This window comes from Aplysia californica, unplaced genomic scaffold (genome assembly GCF_000002075.1).
Source record: "Aplysia californica isolate F4 #8 unplaced genomic scaffold, AplCal3.0 scaffold00172, whole genome shotgun sequence".
Classification (NCBI taxonomy): Eukaryota; Metazoa; Mollusca; class Gastropoda; order Aplysiida; family Aplysiidae; genus Aplysia; species Aplysia californica.
In genome coordinates, this window is record NW_004797442.1 from 1260788 (window position 1) to 1271106 (window position 10319).

The 10319-nt window shown below is 37.7% G+C and overlaps 1 protein-coding gene across 1 annotated transcript in view; it reads right to left on the minus strand.

Moving 5' to 3' along the window:
• Positions 1-9022: 9022 nt before the first annotated feature.
• Positions 9023-10319, minus strand: part of LOC101862872 (endothelin-converting enzyme homolog) — a gene marked incomplete at its 5' end in the record, with an annotated part of 17732 nt that continues 16435 nt past the window's right edge. Inside the window, 1 exon segment of the mRNA XM_013082404.2 lies at positions 9023-10319.

The window sequence follows — 10319 nt, forward strand, 5'->3', positions numbered from 1 at the left end:
ACACCTTAACCTCTAGGCCACGAGAGCCCCCTAAGTCTTTTATGCAACTATGTCTCATCTATATGCATAGATAAATTGAGACTGACAAATCAAATCTAGTAAGTCGAATCATACTTTGGCAATTAAGTCACTTAAAAGCTGGCTATAATATTATATATTTTGATTAATTCTGATTATAATTTTAAACTGGCTAGTTCAAGAAAGAAAAAACCCTTATATAATTTATATGGACCGGTGAGGCGATGCGCGGCTGGGAGGCATGTACAATGTAGCCGGTTCCGATGATGCGTTTCGACACGTGTCAAGGCGGCTGTCGTAACCGAAGCGGCTACGTACATGGCTGGTTTGGCCATGACACTTTTACCCCAGCTGCAGGTGTCTATTTTGGAAAGTCTCAATTAAAACATATTTCTAGATTTTTTTCAAACCTCACATTTATTGGGGACACGTATCATGCTATTTACTATTCATAGAGCAAATTAAAGGAAACTTGAAAGTTTTGCATGTAGTCGATTTGTGAATAACACCGACGATATATTATAGTAATTTAAGCTTCTTTTTAAAGTACTCCCAAAAAAATTGCATCATCAAGAACTGAAAAATGACCAGAAAGGTGTCTTCGATCCAAATGGGTTAAAGTTTTGTCCAGGAAGCACAAAATGTTGGAAGCAGGAGACATACAACACTCACCAGAAGACCCTACTTACAATAAGAAATATTTGAAGAACAAAAAATTCTGGCAACAAAAGTAAAGAGAACATTCAGAATTAATTTCATCCTTTTTATTTGGCACCGCAAAGTGTGAAGCCATGGGGGGAAATGAGACTAACACAGTTTTGAACGGAATAGCATAAGACAACACATAAACATGTTTACAACTTCCGAGCCGCAGATTCGGCTAATTTTTCCCCCAGTTTCTGCATTATTGAATTGCACTTTCCCTGGATTGTTCTGGATGCGGGTAAACTTTATATATATATACGTAATACAGGGGGGAACTTGCTCACAGGTAACATTTGTCAGTTGGACGTAATTTGACAATAAAAAAAACAAACTCCTATGGCTAACACATGACACTTTCTAATATTATGTCCAAATATGAACAACAAATGGAAAGAAAAAAATAAAATAATACTCATTATGAAAAAAAAAGAAATCAATAATATTATCACATAATTTGTAAAAGCATTTATATAAAAATTCAAGTTGGGTCCAAGTGGTGATGATGTTCTCAACTGATGTACGTATGAAATTCTGATACTTTGACAAAGACATAGATGTTATATTATGTTATGGGGTAGGACAGCAACATGATATTTTCACAAAGACATAGATGGTATATATGTTATGTTATTATGGTATCATACAAAAACATGATATTCTGACAAAGACACAGGATGTCACGTTTTGATGGTATAGTACAAATTTCCTGCCCCTTTCAACATTGTACTAGTGCTTTAAGGGGCAGGGTTTCTTCCAACTTTGCTGAATATCTCCGAAAGGATGAAGCCAAGTGGAAAGACAGCCAAAAAGTTATTAAACAATTTAAAATGATATACAGCGCTCAGAGCTTATACTCGTAAGGGATAGAGCACTGTATAAATTCAATCTATTATTATTATTATTATTATTATTTAAGAGGCAGGACCTCCGAGTTAAAGGTCCGTCTCTAAAATGAAAGAGCCAAATGGGAAACTCATGTAAAGTGCCTTTCTCAAGGACACAACGTCGGACTGAAACAATTTAAGTTCAAACTCATCCCTATAGGGATTTGAAATAGTGTCATCTGCACCGTAGTTCAGCATGATACCAAACAATATGGAACTAGAAAAAACTGTAAATGTGGGTGAATGACACACACCCATCAAAACAAAAATGTACACACTTAAAGTGTGTAGGTTGCTTAGACATGACTCATCAGGGCCAACACAGGCTGAAAGGGATCGAACGTTCCAGCAGACAGAAAGATTGACATAGTAAGTCATAACCGCTAAAAATTCTCTTCGTTCGGAATTCAAATTCACATCTTCTGCAAGCAACAGCAAAGCACCAAAGAGCTGCACCACTGAGGCCAGTCGGCCACATGTAGACAGAACTGAACCAGCTCCATTTTCAAAAACATTAAACAGTATAAAGATTTCTTTCGTGACTACTGAAGCAGAACATGTTGATCATTATAATATACTGCTGCCTCAGAATTACAAAGTTCTATCTGACATTTTCGGCCGTTTTGAATTATTAAGACCATGAGGTCAGAAACCAAATGTTCTATCAGCTGTACCAAATTGTAAGACTATTCGGATTCGTTATCATAATATTCAAGAATTGCACTGGAAAAAGATTGACATAATATAAAACTCAAAACCTTTGATGTCAAATTTCTCAACACTAGGTACTGAGCACATAGAACTTTGTAATTCTGAGGTAGCGATTGGCAGAAAAATGGCCCCCAGTCGCTCATTTTAGGATCGAAACACGACTGTAAACATTTCACACTCCCCATAAATAATTGTTCGATCAATTAAAAGGCTATTTTCACCCTGCCTGTCAGGGACCTCGTAGCCAGACAGAGACGGATGCGGCAACCACAACCAAGCAGAAAGACGGCGACATAACAGCCCAACATTTTCAGCGCGTTAAAGTAACAGTAAAACACTTTGAAGAATCTTTTGAAGACCTCACACAATAGCTGGGACTATTTTAGCAGGAACAAACTGACTGACGCATGTGCGTCTTATCATGATAAGAAATCTAGAGGTATATATAAATCGTAAAGCTATTTTTCTCCGGCACAACCTAATCTGTGATGGTATCAGAGTCACCTTCTTCTCACACCATACACGGAGGAGACAATCTATGAAACTACACATTACAGAAAAAAATCCTGTCACTATTATAGCTTTAGGGCATGAGATTGAAAGGAGAAAATCTAAGCATTACTGCGTCTTAACCCCCCCTCCCCCCCAAAAAAAAAAAATAAATAAAAAGACCAGCACATGTCATTTTTAGTCGAGAGACATGCCATACTAAAAACAAAAACCAAAAAATTTAATCCCCAAAAACCCAATATGCCAAAAAGTTGAAAACTAAAATCTTTTCAAATTGAAGTATGACAAGTTCAGGCTAAAGACATACTCCAAAACCACTGTAATTTAATTGTCAATGAAAATGAATGCAAATGTTTTATGCTTGCAAAAACACGCCAAAAATCATCTAGGAGACAGGCTGCTTTGCCCTTGCCCCTGAGAAGGTTAACCCAGATCGTGTGAGCCCTTATAAAATCACAGCAGACAGAGCATCAAAGACTTCAAGGATATCTTTTCTAAATAATCCTTCAACGGCTCGATAGCCTCTCTACAGTATGAAACATTTTTCACAATAAAACAAAAATCCTAACAAAGTCCGTATGGTCATTAAATATGTGGCCTTATAGGTAAAATTAACATGTACAAAAGTAACAGTAAAAAAAAAACTTTTGCGTGGTTAAAAAATTTTGGGTATAAAAGGAGTAGTATATTAAAGTATTGTAATTAACAGTAAATGATGCTCAAAGACAATTGAGTCATTACTACAAACACCGATAAATAGCCTATTGCCGCGAGTCTAAACAGAACTGTATGACATGGGGGTGTTAGAAATAGAAAAAGTACATAAAATCAGTGGTAACAAAATGAATACCGGTAGTAGAGTTCTGAGGGTTGTACATATAATATTTTGAGTTTTTGCAGTCTAATATTTCATGTGGTCAAAAAGAGAACAAAAAACTGGTGGAGATGGGGGAAGGGGACATCGGTGGACAAAAATTCAATTGAGAAAATATATTATGCGCTCCTGAGGAAACAATGAATTACACGCCAGAGTTATTCATCACTGAGTGTATAAACCGTCTTGCGACATAATTCTCATTCGCAAGTCCATTATTGAGGGTTGCAATCATAATCCACCTCAGCCTGTATGAAAAAGAGCTTGTCTTCAAAATACTTGCCTTCAGAAGTCTACAAAAAATCCACATAAAAAAGTGTGGCAGAGGTCTCAACACGAGTTTCGCTACCTATGGCAAGTTGATGAACAAATGTAAATGATTTACTCCTCCATTGAAACAATTAAGATCATTTAGGAGTCAGGCTACTTTGACACCGGCACATGACTTTTGATTCGAGAATCTATATCTCACTGAAAGTGATATTTTAATTTCTGATAGTGACGTCAAATATTTTCACAAAAATAAATGCTGGAGAAAGCTCATCTGTTCCACACACTACCATGAGTCACTTGAGCACTTTGCCTTCATCATTATATTATTCAGAGTAACACAGCATGCACGTGATGGAGATTGCCAATAGCAAACAAAGCCATGTCAGTCTATGCCGGCATGCAATACTGTCACAACCAATAGACAAAGTACTCTTATATAATAACAGTTGTAAATGTTTTTCGCACCCATCAACACAATCCACATCGCTTCAGGGGAAGGCTGCAATGACCCTGCCTGTCAGGGCAAACCCGGGCTGAGAGGGAGAAAAATGAAGATACTCAATCTTTAAAAAAAACCTAACCACACATGGGAATCGAACTCACGCCTTCTGCATGTTATGGTGAAACATCCAACAGCTACACCACAAGTGCCAGAAAGTGTTCTCTTAAGAGGCTAACTGGGGTTTAAATGGAAAAAAAACCCCAGTAATACCTAACAAAGTTGTATTTTGTTGCAAACTAGAAAAGTTGTTTAAAGCTATAACTTCAGTTCAAATAGTCTGTGTTTTACAAATTGTGTGTATTCATCGAGTACAGAGATAACAGCAAACTAAGATACAAAAATGCTAATTTTTTCACAGAAATAGAATCTTAAAAACAAAATTATTCAACCCAGGTCCACATACACAACTAGATGCTAGTATATATATGTGTCACGACAGTGGAATCAGGCGCTCGTCAATCTTTCGGCAAATGGAGTTATTGGCAAAATCTTAAAAACTAGTTTATTCTTCTTGCTTCCCAAGACAAAATACTCATCTTTCTAAAATAGAAGTCAAGATATTTAAGATTGAAGGAGGTGGGGTTCACCTGGTGTCAGAGGAAAAATTAGCAACAAAATAGCTACTAAACTTTTGGCGACTTCAAAACCTTGAGTGTCCTCGTCAACCATAAATCTACATTTTTTGTGCCTTTGATCAACACTTCATTTTTATGTAAAATCCACACAGAAATGTGCTTTTGAATGGACATAAAAGGCATAGACTAAAACAAAACAAAATAATAAAAATTGCCCATATAGCGGAAAAATGTTGGATTCTTCAATTGAATTAAATAATATTATTTTGCCTGCCGCCTGATTTCACCACAATGCCACACACTCTATTCACTCTTCTTTTAGTTGTCGTGAATGTACATCTTAGTAAGTGGAACTGTGACCCCGAGTAGTGTTGGTGAAGGCATACACCATGACGAGCCCAGATTTTTGTCGTCATGTAAAAGACAACAGCTGACAGGGCTCACAAGCAAAGTTTCACACGATACAGCAAACAACGCTTTCAAGCATCAGCAAAAACATACTCACTGTCAATAATATTGTATAATACATCACATTAGTGCAAAAGCAACAAGATTCAATTACAATCTAATGTTTTGTAACACCATTATGATAGATCATATCTGTTATTATGTTATAATAACCATTATGATAAATCATATTTGTTATTAGGTTATAATAACCATTACATCATAATGTATATCACATTACATCACAAAAAAGAGCTATTGAAATACAATATTCATTTTCTGTAATTTTTTCACTTTCAAAATACAACCAGGCAGAGCATAGCTGGACACACTGCACCAGCTCACAGTCATAGTAATACAAAGTTTCCGGCATCCATAAGAAGTTATTCGCTCTTAGAAAGTTCAAGTATCAAAGTACATTTTACTTCATTCTCTTTTTTCAGCACAACGTACAACAAACAGAAACATGATCAATCTTCTTTAAACAATAACTATATAGTGGTATCATCAATAAATTTCTCAATACTTAAATCATAAGGTCCTCCTTTTTGGGAACACGATTAAACAATGTTTTAACAATTAATCTTTGTCAATAGCCCTGAAAAACTTAACCCTTTGAGCTCTGACCTCCTGAGGTTATTGTGCCCCTCTGTCTGAGCTCCTGAGCAATATATTACTTACATTCGTATAATCGTCAGAATCACGTTCCATATTCCACTCAATGTAGTCATTGTCATTCATCATCATCCAGTGCCAGATCTGCAACAGACATAGGCGATCATGGTTCTTCACTCATTCCTTTGCTCGGATGCTCTCAAAAAAGCTACGTTTCCCTGATCTTTCCCTGTTACCCATTTGTTTAGGTTCCCTAAGTATGTTGTTCTGGGCCTACCCCTTCCTCGTTTGCCCTCAATTTTGCCACTGAGAGCTAGATGATCAAGACCCTTATGTCTATTCAGGTGTCCCAAAAACTGCATTTGTCGTTTTCCTGATTGTTTTTAACATTGAGCGTCCCACGAGGGTTTCATCAAGCACTACCTCATTGATTTCTTTTTCTTCCTCGATACTCTTAGCAGTCTCCTAAGAAACCACATTTCTGTTGCTTCTATTTTCTGTTCACTGTCTTTAGTGATTGTCCAGCATTCGCAGCCATATAGAAGGGTTGACACAAAACAGAGCATTTCAGAACTTTCATTTTGGTGTTCATTGAGACATTGTCATTACCAGCATCTAATTCAGAAAGATCTTCAAACTAATCTGTAACACCTTGTGTAGTAAACACTGATGATTCCCCCCCCCCCCCACAATCCACCCCAGTGCAGTGCTACTGACTGAAGCGTCTTTAGGCCATACTAAAGAGGGGGGATATTAACATGTTCTTATGCACAGTAGAATTGTAAATGGGCTGATTTATCAATATCATGCTCATACTGTGCCGGAACAACATAGGGGGAACTGATGCTTTTTCGTTCCCCATCCTTACTATTGTAATTTTTCCCTTACTTCTTTTGTATGTTTGTCACTCTCTTGTGAACAGCTAATTCCGGGGTGCCTTGATATTCGAAGTAGACATTGTGCTGTTGAGGCTAGAGAGGTGAGCAGAGTAAACCTTATTCCCCTTTGGACTTCTTTGTTGATATTCACCTCTTGGCGCTCATATGACCTTATGCAGTTGCGAGCGGCGTTAAACCTTACTAAAAAAAAGCAACAACAAAAAAAGTTTTCCATACGTGTTTTACCTCAGACAGGCCTGGTTGGGGATGGGGTCTCGCTCACCGCTGCACCGGTGGCAAGGAATACGGGCAGTATTGTGCACCACCGGAGTACCGCGATGTACCGGTGGCTAGGAATACGGGCAGTTTTATGCACCACCGGAGTACCGCGATGTACCGGTGGCTAGGAATACGGGCAGTAATATGCACCACCGGAGTACCGCGATGTACCGGTGGCTAGGAATACGGGCAGTAATATGCACCACCGGAGTACCGCGATGTACCGGTGGCTAGGAATACGGGCAGTATTATGCACCACCGGAGTACCGCGATGTACCGGTGGCTAGGAATACGGGCAGTATTGTGCACCACCGGAGTACCGCGATGTACCGGTGGCTAGGAATACGGGCAGTATTGTGCACCACCGGAGTACCGCGATGTACCGGTGGCTAGGAATACGGGCAGTATTGTGCACCACCGGAGTACCGCAATGTACCGGTGGCTAGGAATACGGGCAGTATTGTGCACCACCGGAGTACCGCGATGTACCGGTGGCTAGGGCTCAAAGGGCTGAACGATAAAATCCTGTCACAACACTTGAGTAGAGTAAAATAATCCTCTCATTCTACGCTCAGAGACACCGAGGTCATCTGAAAATCTGAAAATAATCCATGAACAGCTACAGAAACACTGGTCAAATAGACAATGATGTAACGGGAATGATACAGGGGGGAAAAAAAGTAATTGTAGACCTTTTACACCCGCATCGACACAATTTAGGTTATTTATCAGGCAAGCTTCTTTAACTCTGCCTGTTAGGGCTAACTTAAGGATACAATGCCCTAGCAGACTGATGGAGATGGTAGATTAAAAAAAACCCCCACCCAACATAGGAATTGAATTCAGATCTGTGTGTTACAGCAAAGTACTTAACCACCACGCCTTCATAAACATTTCTTCAATCTCTATGATTAAAAAACCCACAAAAGTTGTCGCAGAACAAAAAAGCTCCCACAAAATATCAATATTCCAAAACATAACATAAGCTGGCTGACTGCACAACAGAATTAAAGAGAACATCAAGAACATGGTCTCAGCTGCTGTGAGGTTTGATGTTCTCAATTTACAGATACAAAAAAACAGATTGATGAGAAAATATTTGAAAGTTCATTGAAAAACATTCCTGCACTTGAGCCACATTGTACGGAATTCTAAAATCTTGTTCATACGTCAAACAAAAATTCAACATATCCGGATATGCAAATACAAACATAAATCTGGATTATTGTTGGTACTTTTAATGAATGAGAGATTAGGAAAACCAAACAAAATTTATTTGATACAGTTAAGTCACAAACACACACAAACACACACACACACACACTTCACAGAAAAACAGGAGTGACCAACCTGGTCATGTTTAAATCAAACTGTGCCAGCTTTCTAAAGGACAAATCCCTAACCTTCACCACTAATTTTAGGAAGTTTTGGATATCAACATATGATGCTTCCACAACTTGATGTGCATTACATATCAGCTTGATCTTTTGAGAGGTACTCTAAAGAACTTTTCCACCAAAAAATAATCAAAACATCAGACATGAAACATGATGACAGGCATATCGACGATACATCCTAGATTGGCATGAAACGAGTTAAGGAAGCTAGAGTATTGACCGTGCCCTATCTTTGAGTGGTTATGAAGTTATCATAATCCCAAAAAAAATATAAACAGACTACAGTCCAACATTACAGAAAGACTAAATAATTGCCTAGTAAGATTAGTTTCTTTAATAAGATGAACGTTTTTGTTTTTTCTGTAATGAAACCATGGACATTCTCAACCTAAATCAAGACAAAACATTTGGCTTCAGTTTTATTGGCCCAGCTTCATTGCAAGTCTGATTGCTAAAAATAAAAACTAGGGTGATGATCTGCACACACTCTTTGACCTGCACATGCAGACAAGACAGACAGTGTGTTCAATAACACTGTCTTTGTTGATTGTGAGTCAGAGTTCACAACACATGTATCTCTCTATGTAAGGTGGGTAATTTAAAAACTAGCTCTAATCCCAAGACTAGAATATAAATGCTTTTCTAAAAAAAACCCACCAAAAAACTCAATGCTTAGAGCTTATGACTGAAATATTAAACCTTCAAACTCAAATATATTATTGCACTCCATTTAAACTCTCATGCATCCAATTAGTTTTTCAATAGGCGCTGGATAAACAGTAACAACAACAACACAATAACATCAACAACAATTTTACGAAGCTCCCCAACTTCTCAGAATGCACACACTGACATGATGCTCTGATTGCACAGAGCAAAAGAATAGAGCAGCTTGTCAAATAAAACAAAATGTCTAGCAATACCATCAGACCGAACAAAATATAAACACCGATGACATCATCAAACATAACAATATTTTCAAACATTGGTGTGATATCATCAAATATAACTTAATGAATACAGCAAAAATAATCCAACTGATGATCCCAGTTGAATGATGCACACAATCCTTCAAGCTGTACAGTCAGCACGATCTGTTTGTGTCCTTTCTCAAAACGACTTGGAACCATTTTTTCCCCTCACATCATCCATCCATGCAATTCGTCAAAAAGACATACACAGGTCATGTACAATGTAAGTAGGTGACCAGGATAAGGGGTCCATTCATTCTCCTGACATTAGGTTCTACAAGTTGGCACATCTACTGGACTGACTAGACACTGCATTTTTGTTTGATTTTTTTTCTCTCTTCCTGTTTTCCTCATTTTTCATAGATATTCAGCTTGCCTGCACTCTAACTGTATCCACATTAAATCCTCATTCTTTTTGAACACTTAGGTGGTTAAAATAAGCTTGCTTGAAATCTGTCTTTATACAATGGAAAATGCTAACGTGTTTGCGTATTTTCATCGAAATTTGCAACAAGGAAATAACGGGAAACAAGCCAAGAACTTTACAGGTTTAAGAAACATCTTCATCAAAGTTAAATAGTCACCAAATGTCCATCCAATGATATTTCAGTTCCAGGTCTCCATCTCTTTGAAAAGCATGGAATTCATTAAAATATTATATAAATATATATATATAGGGT